The 27,401-nt window shown below is 41.2% G+C and overlaps 1 protein-coding gene across 7 annotated transcripts in view; it reads left to right on the top strand.

Moving 5' to 3' along the window:
* Window positions 1–516: 516 nt before the first annotated feature.
* Window positions 517–27,401, top strand: part of LOC137801748 (disks large-associated protein 1-like) — a 92,993-nt gene continuing 66,108 nt past the window's right edge. For 6 of the 7 annotated variants that reach the window (XR_011079912.1, XM_068599155.1, XM_068599168.1 and 3 more), the window contains exons 1-2: window positions 517–763; window positions 24,438–24,526. The gene's annotated coding sequence lies outside the window, so the exon portion shown is untranslated. Of the gene's footprint in view, window positions 764–1,439; window positions 1,518–24,437; window positions 24,527–27,401 lie in introns of those variants that run through there. The other variant, XM_068599163.1, reaches the window with a different exon arrangement.

Below are 27,401 nucleotides of genomic sequence, written 5' to 3' on the forward strand. Positions count from 1 at the left end.
TTTACTCGATGATGCGTTGACGTGGTCCATTTCTGTTAAACAGAAAAACACAAACTATAGCAGGCAGGCAATACACAGAGAAGGTGATGGATGGGGCCTTCCCAGCTGAATCTGTCCCTGTTTGGGCAAAACTTTGGTTTGGATAGCTTTGGTTGAGGACATATGAGAATATGCTATGTTTAGAAAATAATATGATCATACTTCAAATGTGTCAACCAGCGCCGTAGCCAGGGGGTTGGATTTAAAAAAAGTTATAGCACCAGCATGCATACGTTTGTCTTTCTTTAGACTTTATCATGTTCATCAATCATGGCATTTTTGCTGCATGATGTCTCTATATTAACCCAACATGAAGCAAATCCCACATATGTAATATGCCTCCCATATCTTCTGACTTGAAGATATGGGATCTTTGTCAAAAGAGAAACGTGTGCTTTTATTTTCTAGGACTATATTACTTGGTTTCCGGTGTAATTGTGTTTTACTGTGGTTTAGTCGCCGCAGTCTATGGACCACAGGCTTGCGCCACTTGATGCCCCCACATTCACATGCACTCGCGTACACGCACGTGTTTACACACACACACACACACACACACACACACACACACACACACACACACACACACACACACACACACACATTCCAGCAGTGACTCCCTCTTGAGTCGCATTGCTTCCAGAAACAGACGCGCTTTTTGGGATTTAGCAGCCGGTGCCTCCGTTCAGCGATGGTGTGATGAGGAGCTGCTGCACGGCGGAAGGTAAGCAGCTTTAGACCCGCGCGGTGATACGATATAGGGTTCGAGCGCGCGACGGGGCTCGAGATTCAACAGCTTATCAATACGAACCGCTGCCCCGCTGACGAAATGACTCACACCGGTAAGAGGATGAAACGTCCCTTTTGAAAAGCCCCTCTTGCTCTCAGCTGTGTTCGGCGTTCAGCGGGAGCTCCGGCGGCAGCCCCGTTCCCGCCGTTGCCGCGCTCGGAGAGATTCACGCCGCAATTCGCCGTTCAAATGTCTCGCAATTTAACGTGGCCCTGCTAGTTCCTTCAAATGTACGGCCGCGCAACAATACCACATGAAATATGGCGAATACCCTTCCTCCTTCATCTTCGGAGCTTTTCAATAAAACATTTAAAGTTTCACGGACGCCGCGACAGCTCTCCATAACGCCCGGTTGGGTTAGCAAACATGTCTTTGGAGGTGGGGACCGTGTTGACAAGGTGCAGTGGTTATGGACACGGCGGGAGAAGGTGTTGAATATCACCTGAAGATACGGGGGAAGACATTCGCTCTATGTCACACAGACATCATAAGGAGGAAGGGGGGGGGGGGGGGGGTCTCTCTTTCCCTCCGCATGCTGCTGCAATACCTCCTTGATTCTGTCAAGATTGAACGCGCGCACAGGCACGCGGGCAGCTAGATACGGAGGGTTGCCATGGAGGAAGCAGCGCGCGTTAATTAGCTCACAGCCGAGAGATAAGACGAGGAAGGGGTCGCATGATGTCATAAGGTGCTGAGCGGTGCAGGGTCAGTTTCATTTTTTAAATGTGTGTTTGTGTATATATATATATATATATATATATATATATATATATATATATATATATATATATATATATATATATATATATATATATATTAGTTTTGGCGTGTCTTCCGCCTCGGTGAGAAGTTGTGAGCTCAGGGCAGCAGCGTCAGCTGTCGCTCTGGGCCGAGGAGGAGAGCACGCGCAGAGCCCCGCGTGCTTCTAATTCAAGGAGACCAACTGGTGATGGTGATGCGTGGGCAGAGGCCGCTGGGGGAGGATTACATTGTTACATTCCCTCAACTTGGAGAGTGAATGAGTTACACATCACCATCATAAAAGTTACTTTCTTTGAACAAATTCTCTTCCCATACAATGCTCTTCTACATCTTCATCATAACGTGTATTCTCATCCTTCACTGCTTTTTACAAAAGAGATTCATAACTTTCTGAGTGGGTTTAAATACATTTGGTTTTGTGCTCAATAATGTAAATTGCTCTTGCTTTTATTACAATAATGATGATAATAACAATAAGGGACATCCACAGCTACACACTATACAGGAAACAAGAACACGCCCCTAACAAAGGCCTAGAGTCATCATAAAGTGGTTCCAAAGGGTCTGTGGATTATTCAGTCAGTGATACTTTCCCTCAAAGGCAAGTTGCTTTTGAGTTATTCCCTGACGTAATATCAGGCATGTAATTATCATTTTAAATTGTGTTATTGTTTCAGTAATGCATCGAGGAAAATGTGCCAACCGTTCCACGGTTCCAGCTTTTTCAAACATCTCCATTTGTCGCATTTCTTCTTTTTCTTTTGAATAACTTTGTGGATGAATTGAGCAATTTGCCAGATACAACTTTGTCTGCTCTGTTGAAATCGTTACTTCCATCATATTCCATTACTACATGGTGTTTGATTTGCCATTAAAAGCTTTGATTTCATTTTTTTTCCGGGAAATTTCATGAATCTTTTTATTTCATAACATCACTTTTTTGTACTAAACTGTAGTCTAGTCATTGGCTCTGGCACAAAGAAAAACATGCATTTTAAATATTACTTTAGAACAAAATTAATGTAAGAACAGGATTATAATACATTCATATTTAGAATACGACTACATCTTGCAGCAGCAATAATGTATCTCACGTGAAAGGTATCTGAAATGAAAATAAATCGCATCCTGACGTCGCAGTACTTGAAGTTTGCCGTTTGTCTCAGCCAGCAGCCTCCAAGAAAGAAACAAACTCAACTCAAGTGTAACAGCCACACTATAGAAGGCAGCTATTGTTCTTGAGCTCGTCTTTAACGGTGTAATAATGGTGGAGGAGAGAATGAGACGAGTGAGAGAGAGTTGGGTTGCTGCTGCTGATCGCTCGATTACTTTATTTTCCTCTGGTTTGACTGTTTTGTCCTCTCTAGAAATCGCATTCATTTCTTTAGCGCTGAGAGCGGTAGTCAGCGGTATCAGTTTAAGAAGTGTAGTTTCTTTGTCCGTAACCATTTTTTTAAAGTGAGAAGTAGAGTCATTTACTCATAGACTTGCATGCAATCAGACTTCTTTTTGCACCTGGAGGAGGCGCCCCCTGCTGGTCGTTAGAAAGAATGCAGCACATTGGCTTCATTTGCCAGAAAAGGAAGTTTCCGCTTGGGTAGAACATGCAAAAACATCATCACGGTTCAAAGTCACACCTCGGGGTTTGGCTGTGTCATCATAAAAGAGGAGGCAGTAACTCTCTGTTTTTACCTTGAAGACAAATGATGAATACAAACATTGAGGAGAAATATCTCTGTTGATTAATCTGCTCCACGCCTCAGCTCTCTGTGCTGCTGTCTCAAGTGCAGCTTGCGAGAACATTTCGTCTCTGACCTTCTTCGAACTGTTTCAATGCGTTAGCTGGTTGATGAGACACTCTCGGTGTCGGCATGAATTTTCTGTTGGTGCTTTCACAGCTCTCGGTTTTGATGCGCTTGCCGAGACGGCGCATCTCGTGCGAACACAATGAGTTACTTGACACTTAAAATATGACGTTACGAGTTCCGTCTGAGCGGCTTGTTACTCCTCCACTCTTAGTTCCACTCCAAGTGTGATGTTTATTCATAGAAGTACTTTCTTGCTTATTTGGTTCAGTTGCAGGAATGAATATACTTTTGCCTCCTGACAACAGGCTTCCCTATGCAGGGTTGCTGTGCATTATGGCAGTGTGTGTTTCTAGTACCAGCACTGAGAACAGAGGGACAGTGACATGTAGATAAAAAGTGGGTTGCCTAAAAAAAACGTTTTACTTCTTTACATTTCCTTTTCTAAGAATGCCAGTGGAACTGAAAATGGGTCGCTTTCAGCACCAGGTGAGAGTTAGTGAGTCAGAGTTGTAAAACACTCTGAATGAACCACCGTTGTGAATGCATGGGGGTATCCCAGAAAACTTTTGTGTGAGGTACTGTAGCTTGCTCATCCAACAGAGTGAAAACACTCTTAAGCCACAAGAGGACCCTTTTGACCGAAAGGAGACTATATAAGTTAACCCTGATTTGAGGACATAAATCCTGTGGTTGTGTGCCTTCGGACAAAGTTCAGTCAATCTATTAATTTGTTATCTAAACACAGATATATTATTCTCTCTTCAGACCTTGTATAGAGCAATGTGCACCATTTTCTTGAAATTGACTCCTTTGAAAGAGGGGGCTCTTCTGTATGATTTCTTCTTCTCCGGTGAACCCGTTGTGCATTATGGCTTTTGCGGAACTGTCATAGGGGTTGTGTATTTCACATTGACTTGAGACTTTTTTTAGCTGTTTAGAATAAAATGTCCAAAATCCTTGGTCGTGGAGAAAGAAATACCGGAATCAAAAAGTTATAATAAAAAAGATTGAATAAAAAGAGATGATTAATTCGACAGATACATTACTTGATCAAGGCTCTTTAAATCTCGGCCGGAACTGCATGCAGTTAGCTGTCACCCCAACGGTCAACCAAGTAAAGAGACAGAGAAAAGCTCTGCGCCAGGTTTTAATACCGCTCATTCGCTTGGCTTACGGCCACCTTTGGTTAGTTACCATAATTTCACACCTAGGACTATTCCCTGTCTTACTGTTGGCTTACGCTGTCTCAGGGGCGGTTTCTTCAGCTGTCCTCAGCCAAGAGTCCTCTGCGCACCCTGACTATCTCTTAAAGCTACAGTAACACAATCCTAACGCATGCCGACTATTCAAAATTCATTCACTCCACAATCATAACACAGTAATACAAAACATACAGTGACCTTCTTATGCATACAGTTACATATTTTCCATAATAATATCCCATATTAATTATCATAACCCTCTCTTGTATTTTAATATGCACATTAAACAATTCTTTATTATACATGTGTAAGTCCAATATTTATACCCCAGACTATTACAATTCTACAAAACCCAACAGCTGCATATATTGCAATAATCGGATGTGCCTTACCTGTGATGTCGAAAGCAATCAAAATATCACACATTTATGAATGCTTTCCTGCCCAGCCCAGAAGTTCTCATTTTCCTGAGCACACAATCTTAGAATGTCCAATTGGCTTTTAGCGTTGTTTCTGCATCACATTTGACCTACTGGCAATAATTGGTTCTAAAATGTCTCTCGGTGGACCTTTTTCCCCACTGCCCAAGTTCTACAAGGACTATAAGTCTGATTTTCACAAACTGTGCAATTGATAGCGAAAGCATCTGGGTTCGTGAAGGAGAATCGTCTATGTTGGCCCAAACTTTCACTCTCTCCCTCAGTAGTTAAGTGTGGCTTCAGCCGCATGGGGTCATAGACCCCATGCTGGAAGCACACTTCATGTTCTCCTGCGGGCTTATTATTATTATTATTATTCTTCTTATAGTCAAACCACTACTCCTCCCAGAGCGTTGCCAGCACATGCGCAAAAATTACATCGAAACGTGCGGTTTGCGCGGGAATCGTGAGGTATGACTTTTCTAAGAGATTCGCCCGTACGTTTTCCCGAAAAATGCAAAAAACATAAAAAAAATTTCATGAAATGTTCGTAGAGGGTGGCGCACCAATTAACAGAGTGAGAAGAAGCGACAGAAACTGTTAAAAAAAATAAAACGTATTTTGTCTTTACTCCCACAATGTTCACTCTTCATACACCATTGTTTGATAGAAACGTTGGAAATCTTGTCTTCTGTCATAAACTGCGGTCGATAGGAATCCAACGGACTCAGACGTCTTGAAATCAGACTGAATGTGAGAACAAGTCCACCTCGCTCTGCCATCCGCCGCCATGTTAAATCTCCCTCCAAAACCACGTCTCCCCTGAAGCTCGTACCTGATTTGTAAATCGCCCGTACAGACACATGTTTTATCGTACAGACTCGCCAGTCACAGTATCTGTTCATCAGGTCTTCCTAACGCTCAATATGCGATATCGAAGCAATAGTGGCTTTTAAAGTACCATTTTTTAAAAATAGTTTGAAAGGAGTTCCACAGTATTTAGGTCTATTAAGCTCAGCGTAAGGAAGTCCCTTTGAAGTCATCACCATGGCAACCTTTGATCTAACGACCCACAGGTGTTCTCGTTAGGGCAGTTTAACAGACACGCAGACACTTACACACGCACACACAACACAGATGACTTCTGTCTCTCTGTCTGTTTGTCTCACACACACATACACACAGACACACATACACACACACAAACAAACAAACACATACACAAACACACACAAACAGACAAACAGACACACACACACAAACACACACACAAACACACACACACACACAAACAGACACACACACACACACAGACACACACAAAGACGTTTACGTGTGTTTTATATTGTGTAGTTGTCAACACTGTGATCATTAATAAGGTCATATGATATTTCATATACGTTTGTGTGTGTTCAGGACATTCAGTAGTTTATTTCCTTAAGTCCACAGTCCAGTCTGCCTCTAATCAGTCTGCTGGCGCTCACTTGGTCACCATGACGACGGCAGCACACAGGTGCTTCATATCAGCCAATCAGTTTAACACACAAACCAACTCAAGTGCTTTGGAGGAGAGACGGGCGTCAGAAACAAAAGCTATATATTGCGACGTCTTACGGCAGTAGTAGCCACACTTTCAAAATTTCTTGCGAAATTTTCTAGTTCCCCAAGCAAACGTGTTTCTTAGAGCGGAGGGGCCCTGACTTCAGGGGGAGAAGGATGGTCTTGTGATGACTTCATACCAACACACCAGAGGAGGAGGATGAGTCTGCCACATGAACACAAGATTCAATCTTAAGTCGCACACACAGAGACATGAGACTTGATTTAAGACTTGACTCCGACTTGAGATTTTGACACGCTAACAGTCCTCCATCTTTACATCCGTACACCTTTTTCTGCACTGTGGAGACATTGGTACCAGCTGCACTTTCTCTCTCTCTCTCTCTCTCTCTCTCTCTCTCTCTCTCTCTCTCTCTCTCTCTCTCTTCTCTCTTCTCTCTGAGAGCTGATACACCCCCCCCCCCCACCCTCCCACACACACACACACTGCGCTGCAGTGCCCACACAGCCCCGCCTTCACTCACTCACCCACTCACTCTGTTAAATAATAATTTGCGGGTCACCGTTGTCTTAATACAGCTTCCAGGGTTTCCCATTAACTATTTACACAGGCTATGCCTGCCACAGTTTCATAATGAAATCTGAGTATTTTTACATTTCCATCTTGGTGGGCCGCTCGGAGTGGGAGGTTCCCCTCCTGGGACCTCTCAGTAACAGTGCACCCTGGGTATGGCACCCTGGATGAAGGTGGCTTGTGGCTCTGACTGTGAGCTGTACAGGACCTTGTCATCACTATTCATATCTATACAACCACATTTAATTCTTCAGAGACTTAGCCTTTTAGTATTGCATGCAAAGTGCACCAGATTAATTTGGCATTATTATATTGGTCTTTTCATAATATTTTAAGATTGTCTAACTTAAAAAGGTTTTAAAAAATGTTCCCAGTGGGGTCAAACAGATTTTATTTTATACAAATGTTCATATATTTCAAGGTGTTGACTGTTAGAAATTCTACAATTGTGACTGAAACTGTTTTATGCAAATAGATAAAGACGTGATGATAATTCAGCACATGCATTGAATTGTCTCGTCACTTGAATTGGATTCTTGCTCAAATAATTAAATCCTGACTTGGACTCCAACTCAAAAGACTTGAGATCTGACTTGGACTCCAACTCAAAGACTTAAGATCTAACTTGGACTCTTGTTCAAAGACTTGAGATCTGACTTGGACTCCAGTTTAAAGACTTGAGACCTGCTTGGACTCCAGCTTAAAGACTTGAGACCTGACTTAGACCCTAGCTTAAAGACTTGAGACCTGACTTGGACTACAGTTTAAAGACTTGATACCTGGCTTGGACTCCAATTAAAAGATTTGAGACCTGACTTGGACTCTTTTTCAAAGACTTGAGATCTGACTATGACTCTTTTTCAAAGACTTGAGGTCTGACTTGGACTCCAGCTCAAAGACTTGAGACCTGCCACTGTAAGGTTTTCTGTGGCTTTTTCAGAATGTGGACACACACTATTTGATATTATTGGCATTACTCGTTAGGGGGTAAATGGATGAAACGGTTTTCGAGAAGACTGTTATTGAAGTGATGAAGCATAACCTGGCGCATAATCTACCCTTTGCCAACTAACACACAGAGAACTGTCAGGTGAATTTCACACGTTAGAATGCAATTCCCAGTGTTTTTAATTGATCAAATGCCCATTCCACGATACAAGGAACAAGGAACTAAGCTGTCTTGTGTTGTTAAAGAAACTACCTGGCTGCTTGCCTCTCTGCTTCTCTGTAGCCACCTCCCTCACCTCCCCTTCACATCCATGTCTTTGCTTAAGTGGGATTATTTTGGTGTACTGTCATACATTATGCATAACCTCAAGCTGGTAGGTCCAGCAGAAGCATTCTTGCATTTTATATTCCTGCTGTACTGAGGATTGACTCGCTCTCTGCTACACCGGAACTTTCACCCTGTATTTCCCACAGCTGTCTGTCATGTCCACATGGTGCTGCGTCAGGGCTGGACAATATAGACAAAAATGTTATCACACTATTATTTTTATATTCTGATTGAAGTCAATAATCTTTTTTGTGACCAAGGTTTTATTGGTTAAGGCCACCTTTTGCATTCAATACAGAGAAAATGATTATGAAAATCAAAGTCGACATTGTGTCGACAATACTCCTCTACATCTATTCACTTAGGTTAATCACATGCTTTATAAATGTACATTTAGAGATGCACCGATTGATCGATCAAAACAGCGCAGTTTTCAGCTGATCGGCCAACACAGGTGGCTGTTGGTGTAGAAGTTCTTCAGTTCGAGCGAACAAGACATAAAGTTTGCAGTTTATCGCAACTAACTTATTCAGTTGCTTTCCATATTGTAATTCCTTCCCACCATGCTGCTCTAAGTAAGAGACGGGATAGTCCGCCGGCAGCAAGGTGTCTCTCCTGCTTGTTTTGGCAATCAAATAAACATGGCACCCAAAGGGGGCCTTGTTACACAACGTCAGAGGTGGACAGCAGAGTGAAAAAACTTAAGGATGCTTTTGTGCATTACTTCCAATACGCAATGTTGTCATTTTGGCCACCGACTCGGACACTGCGGTGAGCATAAACCCAGTTTGACAATGACCTAATCCTGCTTTGAACCGTATTATTGGAAATGTGCCTTCTTTAGAAAGTGGGGCAGAGTGAATCATGGGGGGAGCCCAGCCAGATGGAACCCTTTTGATGGATCATAATGTATTCTCTCCCTGTGTGTGTGTGTGTGTGTGTGTGTGTGTGTGTGTGTGTGTTTGTGTGTGTGTGTGTGTTTGTGTGTGTACATTAGACAGAATGGAGATTCCCTATTTGTCAGCTGGTGCTTGTGTTGCCCACTGACCTTGAGGAAAAGAGTATCCCATCTGAAAAGCAGCCTGACACCATTACAACCAATAAGCCAGTTGCATTAACCAAGTCAACAGGAAATGGATTGTTGCTGTGAGGAATATTCCTTCCATCCTTGGATGAGTTGACTGGGATATTTTTAGTTAGAGAGAGGTGCTGATGATGCATCATGCTGATTTTGTTTAAATTAACTCCACTGAAAGTGAGGTAAGAGACTGATGATCCCATGGGGAGGACTGTGTGTGTGTGTGTGTGTGTGTGTGTGTGTGTGTGTGTGTGTGTGTGCACGTGTGTGTGTGTGTGTGTGTGTGCAGGCGTGCAGCATTCCGGGGATTTGAAGGTATAAACCAGACATGAAAATCCCTCACTTTTCAGTGAAATTCGCCGTTTTGAAACCAAAATAGGTGACCTACGTGAATCGTGTAGATTCAATGAGATTTTTTATCATAACATGGCGTTTTTTATTGTGAACATTGAATGTTTAACTGCTGGTTAAACGAACAGGTGCGCGTGCCAGAAGGGAGCGCGAGTGCATGGTAATATAATATTTTATAATATAGCTAAGTTAAGTTACCCAGGAGCTTTGTTGACATAGACTTAGCTGACGTTAGCTACAGCTTAATAAATTGAGTCATTGAACACAGCAGGTAAAACGCAACGTTAGCCAGCTAGCTAAAGCTCCGGTGAAAAATTATTAGCTAACTCTACCGTTTTTGAGGCAGTATATTTTGAGGTGAGGGAACGAGGGTGACCAGACGTCTGGATTTAGGCCGGACTGTCCGGATTTTCAATGCCCGGTCCGGCGTCCGGCGCAGGATGAAGCCGAACGCGTATTTGTCCTCCTTTTTGGAGCCTTGCGACCTCGCCAGCGTTTCTAAGATTGCACTGTGAGACATGGAGAAAAGTTGATGTTATCATCTTCATAAATAGAACATCTTTGATGTGACGCGTCGAGTCTTGGCCAATCAGCGTTAAGATGTCTCCAGCGGCCGTTTCTCAATATGCGATCTTCTCTGTACTTGATGAGAAAACTCACAACTGAAAGTTGATGTTCTCTAAAAACTACTGTTGTTGAGTCACAAAATTTGATTTTAGGAAGTTTTCAGGCGAGAAGTTAGTTGTTTAAGCATCAAATCTGTGGTCAGTTTGTCAAGAATCAGCCGACTTAAACACTACCCTGTCTGATGTGGTGAACACTTAAAAAAACTTTGAAAAATCTGTTGAAGTCTGGTCAGCACTGTACTCATTAAACAAAATTATTAGGGTTGGTATCACTTATTTTTTATATTTTTATATTTTTTATATTTTTTATATTTCTTATATTTTCTTTTATTTACTTTTAATTGTTTGTATTACTTTTAACGGTTATTATTACTTATTATTAAGATGCTGTATTATTGCTTGTATTGTGTGCCTTCTTACCCCCATATAATGTTTTATAGTGTATTTTATCCTGTACTATTCGTTTTTATTTTATGTTTGTCCTGGTCTGTTAAGAGACTGCAGATGCAAATTAGCGATAGCTAAAATCTGGTACTGTGCATCAAATGGTAATACATTTATGTTTTAACTGTACGTGGTCCCTTTTATTTATTTATATATATATATATATATATATATATATATATATATATATATATATATATATATATATATATATATATACGGAAAGTGCCGCATGACATTTGAAAAGCTTCGCTTAACGTTCAGAATCTTTTGGAATTGCATCCAGTTTCTATATTACTTACAAGGTTCTGTACTACGGGTTAACCAATAATATAAGGATAGAACAGCGGGGGATTTTATTATTTTTATATATATATATATATATATATATATATATATATATATATATATATATATATATTACAGTTGAGTGAAAAAGTATTTGCCACTTCCTGATTTCTTATCTTTTTGCATTTATGTCACACATAAATGTTTTAGATCATCAAACTAATTTAAATATTATACAAAGATAACACAAGTAAACACAACATGCAGGTTTTAAATAAAGGTTTTTATTATTAAAGGGGGAAAAAAATCCAAACATGCAGGTTTTAAATGAAGGTTTTTATTATTAAAGGGGGAAAAAAACAACCTAGATTGCCCTGTGTGAAAAAGTGATTGCCCCCCCCCCCTTTCCCCTGTTAAAACATAAATTAAGTGTGGTTAACAAAGTAATTGAGATTTATCAGTCTGGAAAAGGTTACAAAGCCATTTCTAAAGCTTTGGGACTCCCGTGAGAGCCATAATCCACAAATGGCGAAAAGATGGAACAGTGGTGAACCTTCCTAGGAGTGGCCGGCCGACCAAAATGACCCTAAGAGCGCAGCGACGACTCATCCAAGAGGTCACAAAAGACCCCAGAAGAACATTCAAAAAACTGCAGGCCTCACTTTCCTCAATTAAGGTCAGTGTTCATGACTGCAGCATAAGGAAGAGACTGGGCAAAAATGGCCTGCATGGTAGAGTTCCAAGACAAAAACCACTGCTGAGCAAAAATAACATAATGGCTCGTCTCAGTTTTGCCAGAATACATCTTGATGATTCCCAAGACTTTTGGGAACACACTCTGTGGACTGACGAGACAAAAGTTGAACTTTTTGGAAGGTGTGTCCCATTACATCTGGCGTAAAAGTAACATGGCATTTCAGAAAAGGAACATTATACCAATGTTAAAATATGGTGGTGGTAGTGTGGTCATTTGGGGCTGTTTTGGTGCTTGCACCTGGAGGACTTGCTGGAGGATCCTAAAGGAGAATGTTCGACCATCTTTTTGTGACTTCAAGCTGAAGCGCAATTGGCTTCTGCAGCAGGACAGTGATCCAAAACACACCAGCAAGTCCACCTCTGAAAGGCTTAAGAAAAACAAAATGAAGACTTTGGAGTGGCCGAGTCAAAAAAAAGATCAAAAAAAAGATCACAGACTGCTGAAATGTCAATTACGAATGAAATCTACTATTGTCTTCTTTATTTCCCCTTGTCATGCGAGATGGTTGAAGACAGGCAGTGTTTGGGTAGTTTTTGCGGTTATTTATTGAGAGTAAACTGGGATTATCCGGAAGTGTTTCTGAGTGTTCCTGTGTATTCATCCAGAGACCTAACCGCTGAACCAACATGTCCACAGAGAAGTTTTAGTATGCCGCCAGCTGGGAGGGCAAAATCTTTCAACTGTCAGCTATCTGACGGCTTCTGAGGAGATTAACATTTTTCCTGTGTCCTGTTATACCCTGACTGTCAGAGACTGCTAAACCAGCAACTTCAACATACAGAGATTATTTGGACACTTGGACCAATTCCGACCCAGCCTACTAATACATTATTTACAATCTCTTGCTTTTCTGCATGCACTTTTGGTTTTTATTTTGGAGTGTCTACAGGTTTGGCTTCTCGAGGAAATGATTTATCATTGGGAAGTCCTGAAGAAAAGCAAAGCAGATGAAAAGATTAGTGATGTATAATAGTCATTTTAAAGCTTCAGCAGACAAATATGCTGCCAGACAAAGCCTCACACTTTGAATCCAACACGACAGTACTACTCCACTACTACTGAGCATTTATGTTTCCAAAGTAACTTTCAGCAATCGCAACGAAAACGAGACCGGCGTTCTGACATTTTGAAGTTGGTTGTGTGAGGTACGTATCTATTGCGTTACATAGAGATGCACCAATACTGGTTTTGGACATCGGTCTGATACTGACTGGTATTTGAGTCAGTATCAGAATGATTTTCAAAACCAGTATTGGTATTGGTGCATCTCTAGGTAACGCAATAGATCAGGTACCGTGACACTGGGGAGGCCTGCTGTCAGAAACCTTTATCATAATAAATGAGAATTCCTTACATTTATATCTTTATTTGTTACATTTCGTTTAACAAAAAAAGGAAAGCAATGAAAGTGAACCTGATCTTGGCTTACACATGAAAATATGATCCCAGTCACTTCCACACAGTGTGGCATACAACTTATTGATTAAACACTGGTATCAGATTGGTATTCAGTACTGGCCGACACCCAACACCCGGGTATCGGCATCGCTATCAGGATGGAGAGAGTTTGATTGTTGCATCCTTACTATCACCTACAATAAATGAATCGTCCCATTCCCCTGTTATTTAAACAACACCTGGAGGCAATTTATTACAATTTTACACAAACATCCCTTCCATTAGAGGATGGAATGCTTGGATTAAAGATCAAAGATCCATCCCATTCTCGTGATATATTGGGAAGGACTGAAGAGAATTTCTTCAAATTTGGCATGTGTCCACCAGGACTCAGGGATGAACTGACCAGAATACTCATACTAATCATGACATTTTAGTAAAGACATTTTGGACAGACATGGTTGCGAACTGACTGGATAGGGAAGTTATACAAACATTGGGCAGTAATTGTACTTTCTTCATAAATCTTTGAACTACACTAGCGCTGCCTTTATCATCTGCACTTATCATATTTTATCTGAACCTGGTGAAAGAGATGATTTGTATTCCCACTCCCTAGGATCACTCTCCTCTGACAGTTTACAGAGAACACAGTATGATTTGTAAATTGTAATCTTAAGAATGCCAGTATCTGTGTGAGATGAATACAAAAACATTCTGCAGTGCATCACGCGTGTGCTATAACCTACACAAATACGGTTTAACACAACGGCTCAGTGACAAGACACTGACTGCCTTTGGCGTTTTACGCTGCATGAATTAGCCTCGAAGCTAGCATACTTTTCCTCACTCACAGCTCTTTGTACTCTGACTTGATTGAAGTCAACCAAACTATTTTTTTTACCTATTTTAAACTTATTTTCTGGTATCGATGCAGAATTGTTGAGGCAGCTCAGAATGCGGTAATCTCTTCAGCATTATAGAATCACAACTATGTTTTCGGCAGCTCGATGTAACACATTTTGACGACCAGTGAAGCAGAAAGAGGGAGTTCTTGATTAGTTCACTGGATCTGGAGACTTTTTTACCTCCATACTGTACCTGTCAAATCTCCCTGGAAACGATCCTCTACGTATTGAAGCAGCAGGTCAGAAGAACAAATCAATGTCCCTCGAAAGGAACATTTCTCTGCATCCTGTCATGCATGGCTTCAGATTTGATACCATGTGTATGAATTTTCATCTGAGGATATTCCGAAACAGCAAATACGAGTATCTTGTTTAATTATGAATCAGTTCGAGCTGCATTCACTCCTTAAAAAGTGCAGTGCTATATGATTATGGGCTTGCATAACTGATTAGTCTTCGGCCTACTTCACGACATCCTGCAACCGTCTGATGTCACAGGAGGGAGGTGACTCATACCTATAGAAATAGAATAGGAGTAGAAGGGACATTCCCATTTAAATCAACGTAGCAGGATGGTCAGAGCGGCGGCCATTTTGATGTATAAAGTTGCCATTGCGACCGTTGTAGCTTACTAACTTCCATGTAAACTAAACTGACTTATGGCAAGTCACAAACTCACTGAGGGGAGGTTTAGCATGGCAGTAGACTAATGGTGCGTTCACACCAAACAAGTCAAAAAATTTCTCAACGCGCGTCGAGAAAAAGTGTGTTCACACCAAAAGCAGCAAGACGAATCGCGCCGCCACAAAGGGGGCGTGGCTTATCTCAGCCAGAGCGATCAGCAGTTTGATTCAACACCGGCAGGACAGCGGTGACGAGCGGACTATCTCAACGCTGATTGGCTGACGCAACTACGACTCACGCGTTTTTGCAGCCGCAGTTGGGAAATTTCAACTCGCGCGTCGACCCGAGTTCGCCCCAAGGCCGACGGGCTGTTCGTGCTGCTTCTACGCGTCTGACGCGCTGCCCGCTGGAAAATACGCGTCTACGCCGCTTTGACGCGGCTGTGCATCGACTTTATATGAAATCTCGACGCGCGTTGAAATCTCAACAGCATCAGTGTAGCGTCATGCGTAGCATAATGCTTCGACCATAGAAAGCACTGTGCTATAGCCAGATGAGTGACTTTTGTGGGTTTGTTTTCTGGACTCAGCACGAAAGCACGGTGGAATTACCATACCAACAGACAACAATTACCATTTTCTTTTGTACGAGTCAAATGGCTGAGGAAATTAGTTAAATTTCCAATGTTTATACCTCCGCATCCCCCAGAAGATCAAACACTGGGGATCGAGTGCATTTTACTTCCCCAGTGGCACAAGTGTGTGTGTGCACACTAACGAAGGCTGTATACTAGCTTTGAACCCTGCGAGATCAGCTCCGGTGGTGTCGACTTGTAATGAATTTCAAACACGAGACAACCTTTACTTCACAGGATAAAGGTCACTTTCTTTCTCTTTCTCTCTCTCTCTCTTGCTCTCTCTCTCTCTCTCTCTCTCTCTCTCTCTCTCTCTCTCTCTCTCTCGCTCTCTCTCTCTCTCTCTCTCTCTGTGGCTCAGGAGGTAGAGTGGAGGTCCTTGTGTGAATGTCATGTGTAAGGAGCTCTAAACTGTGCCATTAATTTGGCAATTATATCAATTATCCACAGCAGGCATAAACCTGAGAGGAGATTATTGGTGGTGTGTGCGCTTGTCCGTGACTAATCTCTCTGTAGCATACGGTTGGACCCATCAACCTCTCCTGGTTGCATTGATAACAACAAATGATATATGTCATTTTTTTATTTTTTTCATACTGCTATCAACTACTGCTTCAGCTTTACATATTGTGTCCCTGTAGAGATTAGGATTTGTCCAGATTTGCATGTCAGTCCAGTGGTATTCCTGCTCTTTTTTCCAATCAACACTGAGGTGGAGGATCACGGTTCAGTAGGGCAGTGTGAGTGCTTAGTATGCAGGGGCTGCATATTTAGGCCAGCCGAGTAATAATTGCAATCACAATTTGGGCTTTTGTGATATTAGTTTTTAAAATTCCGCTCATATCAAATCAAGCACTTCCTATACTAGCCACCAGGGGGCGATCCAGATGTTTTGGGGAGTTGTCATTACACCTACATTCTCTCTACTGACCAGCAGGGGGCAACTCCTCCAGTTGTATAGAAGTCAAAGAAAAAACGACTCTACTTATCATTTCATGTATTCTCTCAGTTAACATTGTAAACAGGAGTTTATGGTTTCAATCTCTAGTTGCAAGTCTTCTTCAATACAACATGATTTTCATTTAGTAAATTATGTTCAAACAGACGTAAAGCAGGGTATGCTTTGGGGCGGACTTACTGCAATTGTCACTGACCCTACTAGAGGCACATATGACGTCTCTACATCTCTCAAAACAACATGAAAACGGCAGTAATCCAAGATGGCGCCGCTGAAATCGTCGAATTTGAGGCTTCATAACATCAGTCCACAAACCAGTGCCTTGTCACTTCTTGTATACCGTCTATGACATTGGTTACCCCATCTCTCACTCCCTGTGAACTGGGTATTTCTGGGTTTATTCAACCACCGTGGTCAAGGTGTGAATTGTCTTGATTGATTGATTAAGAGGACTATACGCCCGCGGACGTGACCGATTCTGCACTGATGCAGTGATGGAATGAAAGCCCTTCCTAAATAAAAAGGTATTTCAGATTCCTCTTCTTGTGGTAACTGATGAAAAAGATGCCATGACCAAGTAAAATAGATTCAGTGTGCATCGGGATCATGGACAGGTGAATCGTAATGGAATAGTGAGGCCAGAGTTAAGATTCAACACCTTCAGTGGACAATAAAGTAGATCACCGCAGTTTGATGGGAATAACTTCGATATGATTTCTGCATCAGGTCACAGCTCATAATTTTTTGACTATTTTCTTATACTTAGACTATAAAATAATCTGCAGATTATTCTGGAGCCTTAACTACTGCAAGGATTTAATCCATAATTTCCACTCCTGCATATGTGTATGTGTAAATCCTCAGTTTTGACCTTTGTGTGTGTGTGTGTGTGTGTGTGTGTGTGTGTGTGTGTGTGTGTGTGTGAGAGAGAGAGAGAGAGAGAGAGAGAGAGAGAGAGAGAGAGAGAGAGAGAGAGAGAGAGAGAGAGAGAGAGACAGAGAGAGAGAGAGAGAGAGAGAGAGAGAGAGAGAGAGAGAGTGTGTGTGTCTGCTGGTGACTCAGAGGAATGTCCCATTCATCTTGATAGGCAGTACATACTGAGCTTTACCAATAACAATGGAAGATTATACATAAAGTATGTTAGGTTGAGGTCTTTTTTCTGCCTACCCTTTGAGAATAACTCTTACTTGAGTAAAAATAGCAATACTATTAAGAAAAAGGATGCAGGCTTTTGGTGAGCGCGGGTCACAGCTTCTGTGCCCTCGTTCAATTAACTCGACTAAGCAGCATGTTAAGACCCGCCTTCTTCAGATTGTTAACCAATCAGAAATGATGACATGTCACTACGGAAATGGGTAGTGCGGGGAACACAAAAAATTCAAAGGATAAGTAAAGAAGAGAATGGATCAATATAATAATTTAATACCAGCTTCAGACTCTTACTTTTAATGCCCTCATCCTTTTTATGTTGGATGAAATGGAAAAGAGATTACATGACAACGACAGTGGCAAGCCACAGACGAATCAAGATTGCTTGCCGCCTTAAAAAGCCTACGCCCACTTCTGCTTTTCGCAAGCTACGTTTTTCTTTTTTTACTCGGTCACCGTCGGTCAACGCCATAGTTCAAGCTTGGTGCTGTACGTAAGCTACTAACTCAAGCTATACATCTACGATTACGAAGGTAAGAGCCCCAATATGTTTGTGTACGAGCCAAAGCTAGCAATAGTGCTAGCACGATAAACGATGGTGTGTCGACTACAGTTGTTTGGTCACTTCTTGTTATTGTTCTTGAGTTATTCTCAAAGGGTAGGCTGAAAAAATGTAACTTTTACACATAATTTAGTGTGGCGTTATAAGCGACTACAGACACAAATGAGCTGAAAGCTATATTCTGGTACGGTGCATCAAATGGTGACATTTATGTTTATTTATATCGGTACATGGTCCGTTTTTTATGAAATTAATGTCAATTCAAGTCATATTAACTATAGTTATGGTTCATATTTATCTTGTTTTTTTTCCAGACCATCTCAACCTATGTATAATCTTGTATTGTTATTGGTAAATCTCAGTATGTACTGCTACAGGCTTGTGCAGTATCAAAGCTTCCAGTGTGGCAGCGACAGCAGCTTTGTGCAAACATGTGACAGCACTTTAGAAGCAGACTGCATATTATTCTCGACTGAAGATTACCTTCGTTCCCCCAAAACACACCTTCTCAGAGGCTGACCAGATGACTCATACACCAAGAATCAATGTAACTATGTTTTAACATGCTTCTTTGATTTGAATTATGAATATGTAGAAGTCTTTTTTTTCCCATCGCATCCCCCCTCCTGGCACCCCAGAGTCCCTGGCGGCGCTGGCGGCAAGAGCCTTTCTGCGGAACATGACCATCTTCCCCATCTCCTGTAGGGCAAATGGATGGTATATATAGCCTCGGTGAGACTATGAGGCAACATAGCATCACGCATGAACTATTTAAATTCATAGATATTATTAAACACATGTACTGGTAATAAGACTGGTGTTATTGGTGCCTTGCTATGTCATTTTCTTATATGAATATGATGTAGTCTGTAGTCTTTAATGCATCAATAATTATTATCTATTATTGTTTAATAATTCATATTATGTGGAAAATATTAACAAGGACTTTTACTTTTGATACTTAAAAGAATATTTACAAGATTTCTTTACACTACGGTACTGCTATTTTTACTAGAGTGGTACTTTAAAGTTGAGTACCACTGGACTGAACCATGCTCAGGATAGCATGTGGCTAATTCACCAGTGCTAAAAAGTCAATGATTAAAAACAACATTCGTTGAGAAAGAAGAAGTTAGACTTTAGTTGTATTCCATTAAATTAACTGTAAAAGTTACAATATATTTTATCACAATAGAATGTTCACCAAAATGATTGCAGGCGTACGCTACCACCTCTGTGTGCGTACTACAGCTATAAGGCGCTTGCATAACCTGCAGGATACTGAAGTCCTGCTCACATTGCTTTTCTGCAGCTTTTTGTATCTACACAGTGATGACCTCTTTTAAGCTAAACGTTGACAATGTTTTGGCTGTATTGTGTTTCAGTCTGTTCAGCTGAATCTTTTTTCTGTGTTATATGTTTTGGCTGAGGGCAGGGATTAAAATGGTTTAATGGATTATCATATTAAACCACTGAGATGATTAGCTCCCAAAAGCATCCCTGTCTGAAGCAGATGACTCTTTGGTACAAGCCTCAGACACAAAACACAAAAACAATTTCAACTGGTGGCAAGGTCACTGCCAATGCTTAAAAAAAGGCCTCCAGAACAAGAACAAAAAAAATTAACATGGGCACGGCTCGGCGCAAGGGGGATAAGAAACGGCCAGTGTAGCGTTTTAATCACAGAACAGCACAATACTTTTCTCTTGTAATCAAACCAATCCAAACATTACAGATCTGGTAAATCAGTGGTAATGACTTGTTATCTGGTGATAGTAATGTGCTTTCCCATGCTGTGACAAGAGTGTATGGATGATGCATTAAGTAAATTTTACTCATTTAGCGACTTACTAGCTGGCTAATTCCACCATGATTTAATGCCAAAGTTAAATAACATAACAAAACACCATCTGAACCCCACTAACATGAAGCTAGACTGTTTTTAAATCACTGTTCATGAAAGCTGTTACTCTTTTAATTACAATTTTTTTATGTTAGTCGCTATTACAAATGCTAATCACTAGCGGTACTTGCTAATGCTAATTGTGAGCATGCTGACTATTGTTATTGTTTTTTAAAGATGCCTCCTAATACGCCAACGACGACGGACACAGACACTTAAAGCTGTGGTTCTCAAACTTTTTCTGTAAATAACATCATTTTGTGACTCCATCTGTGCTTTTATAGTGACAGAATAAAGACAATTGCAATAACTTTCAAGTAAACCAGGTCGCTCCATCACACCAATTTTTTTAAATATTGCAATCACTTAGAACAATGGAAATAATGTTCTCTATGTGCAAAAAATAACTAATATTTAGTTACTACTAAATAGCTCATTGTGGAAAACAATAAGCTATAATTTCTGTTGACAAAACAGAATGAGTGCAGATATGTGAGCATCAGGTTGTATCAGTATTAGTGGCTGCAGTGAGCTGTATTTGTAGCAACTATTTTTTTAACGGGGTTGTAGATTTGATAAGGCTGCTCGCAGTTCAGGCTCCATGTTGATCTGAGATGTGTTTTCTGTTTCGAGAGAAGGAACAGCAGAAAAAAACTCACAGAGACTTCTGGAGATTGACTTTTGGCAGGACGCCAAGAATCGGCGAGTCGCGCATGCGCAAGTTTAACCTGTTAACGGTGTAACTAAACATTTACCTGAAATTGCAGGCATTTCTCTATGTATTTATTAATTACTTAGTTTTATGTCCGTGTAGTTATATCTGTGTATTTTGTACTTTTGTAATGTGTGAAGCCAGCAGCTCATTGTTGGCTACAAGACACGAGCACTTCGGCTCGTTTCACTTTCAGTTCAGAGAACATCGTTCAGAGAGCTGCTCTGGTGATCCTTGTAGGAGAGCTACTGATGCCATCTTCAACCTGGGAGCGTTTAAAACGCAGATATAACTTAGTTGTCTACTTTTCACGCAACATATTTTTCGACGCTCTCTGTCCGCTACTGTGCGTGTGCTCAATGCTCACAGAAAAAGGTGTAAATGTGTTCTTTAGGAAAGAGAACCGTTAATGACATATTATGATCTGGTGTTATAGAGAAAATTACAGGGGGGCGGGTTTTTTTTTCAGGGGGGTGCCCCGCCCCGCTCATAAAATGATAGGGGAACCACTGACATACTTAAAGGTTCAGAAAACATGCTATTTTTCTCACACTATCTGCCTGTGTCATAGCTATATTGACCTTCTGTCTGGAACACTCTGGGTTAGCACCTGTCTGTTTAAGACAACCTCTCAAAAGACAACCAGTCCGCTCATATTGGTTAGTGTTTACGGCAGTGGTGTCAAACATACGGCCCGCCAGGGTGTCCAGTCCAACAGAAGAGAAATATATATATATATATATATATATATATATATATATATATATATATATATATATATATATATGTATATATATATATTTAGATCAAACTTAGCAGAGCTGGGATTCAAACCTCTGATTCTCTGCTTGTAAGACGGACATGCAAACTTTTGATCCACAGTCACAATTGATGTTAGTACTGATGATATTGTATTGTAAGTCGTTAAAAATGGATTACGTCGTGAAAGTGGTGTCACAAACGTGTCACAAAGCGAGGAAATCTGCAGAGGAGAGCCCAGGCAGATAAACAGTGGGCTGATGTCTGAATTTTTGGTTTTTATGTTTTTAGTTAATTGTTGAAAGACCTTAAAATAGGGTTTATCATCCAAAAACCTTCACCAATGATTTAAACATAGAGAAATATTGTTGTTATTTATGTGTTATTATGCTGTGATTTCACTGGTCCGGCCTACTTGAGATCAAAATGGCCATGTGGCCCCCTAACTAAAATGAGGTTGACACCCCTGGTTTACGGTCTTATGCATTTGTGTTCGAGTCATTGTGATTTAATTGCTGCCCAGCAACCTGTGTAACTCTCTGGGGGTCTCTAGGCAAAGCGAGTTCAGGTAGTTATGTTAAAAGGCCTTGTGAGGGCATTTAGGTCCCCTTCAAGCATACTCAACTTGCAAAGTTTAAACTCCTTAGAAAGCCAGTTTAAACTTGGAACCCTGGCAATGAGAACGGTCTCATGTCGTACGGTTTTATTGTCAGAGTGTGGGTAATATTCAGAATGTACATTGCAGTAGATAAAAGCTTAGGAAACCCACGGTGTATTTTAAAATTACAAAGCGTGGCTTTAATATGTAAATAAGCTGTGTATGGTGGAGCTTTCTTGTTTGAAGTGCAGCAGCTCTCTGATCCTTTTATCACGCCCACAGCACAGGCCCAGATAGGCTAAACACACGTCTGCCATTCTAACTCTGGGTCTGCTAAAGCTGCACGTTGTTAATGAGCCTGTTTCCAGGCAACAACTCCATCAGGTTTCCACCAGAGAGAAACCTCCTAATAGGACCCCCGGGTGTCATTTCCCATCATCTGTTGCGGGACAAATCTGAGACTGTTAACAAATTAATCCGTGAAACAGAAGAGTTAGAAATTGCTGATTTGTAGACAATTAAGCACCTGCTGTTGGTGTGTGTGTGTGTCTGGGTGCATACACCAAACCACTACCAGTGTTTCTCACGACCAACAGAGGAGCAACATTTTCAAAGTTCTGACTGCTCTCTCAGATATGCATATCCACTCAGCACTAGGGCTGTCAAAATTGCTCAAAAATGACATTTGAATATTCGCTTTAAAAAAACACTTATATTCGAATATATTCAAATTTCTGGTTGCGCATGCGCATTGCGCAATAGGTGAGTCAACAACAGGACAAATTAATACAACGAGACATAACTACTTGTATAGGTAATTTAGTTAAGTTTAAACATATTCAACAGCATATTACCTGCACAAAAAGGTATTGTTTGACGGGAGAAGTTTTAAAACTTAATACCTTAAGTCAACACCTTAAGCACCAAAGTACCGACACCCACCCCTGGTAGTCGGTGATGCCTCATTTTCTGCGGCCCCTCTGAATTGTGGGTTTCACAAAGGCTCAATCCTCGGCCCCTTGTTGTTCTGTCCATACGTTCTTTTGTTCTGTGGTTCAGAAAGTTAATAGATTATTAACTTTATAGTGCTCATATTCAGTTCAACAATGCTGTATTATACATCATTATACACGTGATGTACTGCTCACATGCATCACAGCAAAAATAGCTTACGCATGCAAAATTCATGTGTTGCGTTAGATTTCCAGTTCTGCTTGAGCCCTCTAATGTAGCTCAACATGTTACATACACCAATTTTGTCAGTGTCAGCAGTGCAGTTGTCAACCGCACGTTGACGGTATAGCGGAAGCCTCGTGGGCCTGTTGCAGGTTTAGCTGTGCCTTCCACTGATGTCAGAAGGCATTACTGGAAATCAGACAGGCTGAGAGGTACAGTAGGCAAACAAATACCGAAAGGCAAATGGAAGTACGGTCTATAAAGGAATTCTATCCTTCCTTTTCAATGTCACTCTTAAACACTTCTGCAAAAGAGAAAATGTGCTTTTTTGATCAGATAAGGAAAGAAAAGGCTTGCTCATGTGGTTTATTACCACCATAATGCATTACCGTCTAATCTGCCAAGGTGAGGAACACTTTTTGGAGTTTGATTGAAATACTTGGGACAATTTTGTGCACGCTATCAGGTTCTTAACAATGGCAGTTTAATTAATTAGATTTCCCGAACCTGATGCTGCAATGTCTTATCACCATACAAACAACCACTGTGACATCAACTTTTCAGGTTTGACATCTGCACAAACTGTAGCATCTCGTCATCTCTAACAGTTAAACAGAATCCATTTCCAAAACCTGGTAATGCATGGACATGCATACAGAATCACATTTAACCTTGGAGCACACACTGTCACTAATAGCACTCGCTGGGGAAAACATTGTTGGGGTAAATATAACATGAACAATCATCGAATTGTCGTATTAATTATCACTAATGCAATTTATTTGGGATTTAGTGATGCATTTACTTTGATGTACAAAGTCAATTTCACTAAATCTCCCCGACAGCATCTTGGCACTTTATACTTTGACCCCTGAGGATGCCGCTTTTACCTCGTCTCTTACCAATGTTGGTTTGTTCTAACTAGACCGAAGTCTGGCTGTGCAAGATAAGGAGACAGGATGCCGTTCATATGATCTCTTGAGAGAACAATATTTCACAAACCTTCTGTAGTAACTGTGTGTGTGTGTGTGTGTGTGTGTGTGTGTGTGTGTGTGTGTGTGTGTGTGTGTGTCCTTTCTCAGATAACTGGAGTTAATGTGAGACCAGTTACACAGAGATGTCAATCCATTCCAGTTAGCGACAACTCCACAATGATGAGGATATAAAGGAGGTGAGTGTGCATTGACATAAACTCTGTCTTAATTATGATTTTTTGAGATAGATAATATGCAGAGGTACAATTTGTATTTTCCAATGTCATTATTTAAGTCTCATTCAGCAGAAAGTGGTGTATAATTATCTAAGTCCACATTGTCCGTGTCGCGTGAACTTTACCCTAGCCGAGTACCTCTGTAGATCAGGACGACCTGCCCGTTTCATTCATTCAGACAAGGCTTTCCCAGAGACGCCAGGTTTTACGTGTCGATACCGATCTGAACCAAAGTGTTGAGTGTTTCCAGTGAGTCGTGAATTCCCTAGAGCTCTCCAGCAGCTCGTTGCAGATAAAGGTGTTGATCAGCCTGCTCTGTAATCGAGCACTGTCAGCTCTGTAGCAGCGCCGTGCCTGCTTAACTCCACTCACTGTTTAGTAACTTGGACTAATAAAGGTATCTTTACACTTTGTTTGCTGCCAAACTCAAAGGTTAGCTTACCTGCTGCTGTTGTTTGCATTTAGCTTCAACAATGGAGAACGGTAAAACCCTCAACAATGCCCTCCTAGGTCTAATAGTACAGCAACGCTCTCGATTGTGGCCATTTGGCCGACATGAGTACTAGCAGGTAATGGTTCAAACCCAGAGATCACTAGCCATAAGTAATAGTAACAATTGCTCTTTGTTTCCACTACTACTACTACTACTACTACTACTACTACTACTACTACTACTACTACTACTACTTCTACTACCTGTCATCAGCTATGTCCACACAATACCTTTAAAACCCACAGAGCCAGAGTTGATTTGTTAAATATATGTCAACATTTATTTTTGCATAATCCATTTGAAAATGTGTGAGTTGTCTGTATATTCAAGAAGGATTTTACATGTCCAAAAGATCAGATTTTTGTGGTTTTTGTTGTACTCATTTTACAAAAATAAATGTAACTTAATTGGCTTTGCCCTGTAGCTTTACATTCAGTTAATTCAGGTGTCTAATGATGTCAACCAAAAATGCCACAAAATTATATTATTCTCTTATAAAATGTGTGCGAACAACTATATCTGTTATTAAACCACGTGTTTCTCTATATTCTCTATAGTCTCTGTTGACATTACTGTTGGACAGTGAATGAATGCATTAGGAATCTGATCATATTGGCTCTTAGATTCTTGTGTTGTGCTTTGTCTCGTAGCAAAGCTTCACATTGAGCTTTTAATAATCGTCACAACACATGATACATGAGTTTTGAACTGCCTTTAAGAAGAATGAACATAGAAGACTCTGGTTTGAATACTGTGGTTAAAAACTCTGGCTAAAGACTCTAGTTAAAGGCTCTGGCTAAAGACTCTGGTTAAAGACTCTGGCTAAAGACTGGTTAAAGTCTGGTTAAAGACTCTAGTTAAAGTGTCTGGCTAAAGACTCTGGTTAAAGACTCTGGTCTCGCTGTCCTTGTTTCTCTTTTTGGAGAACGCCATGTGAAGTAACTTTTAATATCAGAATCAGACACGTTTTATTGCCACGTAAGTTATTACAAACGAGGAATTTGTCTTGGCGGAGGGTGCATCATAAAACACAGAGACAACAACAACAACAAGGAACATGTAACTGTACAAGTGAAAGTATAACATTTGGATGAAAAAAACAAGTAAATAAGTAAATGCAGTAAATGTGCAGTAAATATGTAGCGATGAAAGTAAAATAAAAAATAAAGGTGTAACGATCAATAATGATAATAATAAGAGTAAAGGCAAGTAAAGTGCACAGTATGAGGTAATGAATGTTTAAAGTGACAGGTGATGAGTAAAGTAGCGAGTGGCTTTGAATGCGAAATGTGGACAGATGTGCAGGGGAGAGAAGGGAGAGAAGGGAGAGAAGAGAAGGTCCAGGGGGAGACAGAGTCAGTCAGTGGGGGACCCGGGCTCTGTTGATGAGCCCGACTGCTGCTGGGTAGAAACTGTTTGTGTGGCGGGAGGTCTTGGTCCTGATGGACCTCAGCCTCCTGCCAGAGGGAAGGGACTCAAAAAGTTTATGTCCAGGGTGAGAGGGGTCGACTGCAATCTTCCCTGCCCGCTTCAAGGTCCTGGAAGCAAACAAGACCTGGAGGGATGGCAGATTGCAACCAATCACCCTCTCAGCAGAGCGGATGATGCGCTGCAGCCTGGCCTTGTCCTTGGCAGTGGCTGCAGCGTGCCAGACGGTGATGGAGAAGCAGAGGATAGACTCAATGATGGCGGTGTAGAAGTGCACCATCATTGTCTTTGGCAGATTGAATTTCTTCAGCTGCCTGAAGAACATCCTCTGCTAGGCCTTCTTAGTGATGGAGCTGATGTTCAGCTCCCACAATTGCTGTAAAGGCTGAAAAAGCTGTGCCGGTTAAAATATTAGTGCTCTGTCAACTTTTAATAATTCTCAACTATCAATCGGTCATAGACCCAAGGTCCGGATACAACAGCGTCTGTGTCCGGATCCGGACCGCAGTCCGTCTGTTAGTGACCCGTGCTCTTGGCCAACAGGTCTTGGGGGTACTGCAGATTGCAGTTAGTCATCGAGCAATCAAGCAATCATCTGTGTATTTTGACAGAAATACATAACTATCTCTACTGTCTGTAGAGCGTTGAGAGCTAGGTTGTTTTGGCCCTACCAGGTCATCAAATAGTCAGCCTCCTGCATGTAGGCGGACTTATCCCCACCAGAGATAAGTTCAATGAGAGTGGTGTGGTCTGCCAACTTCAGGAGCTGGGCGGACTAGTGACTGAAAGTGCAGCTGTTGGTGTACAGCTGTACAGTATAACCAACATGCAAGGTTCCACCAACATCTTTCAGAACCTTTCCAGTGGTCTTTGTCAATCTTTCTGTGTTCTTCATGTCTCTCCACTTAAGGCTGA

Source organism: Clinocottus analis, unplaced genomic scaffold (assembly GCF_023055335.1).
Source record: "Clinocottus analis isolate CAN_PGR_092001 unplaced genomic scaffold, fCliAna1.0.p SCAF_11, whole genome shotgun sequence".
Taxonomy (NCBI): Eukaryota; Metazoa; Chordata; class Actinopteri; order Perciformes; family Cottidae; genus Clinocottus; species Clinocottus analis.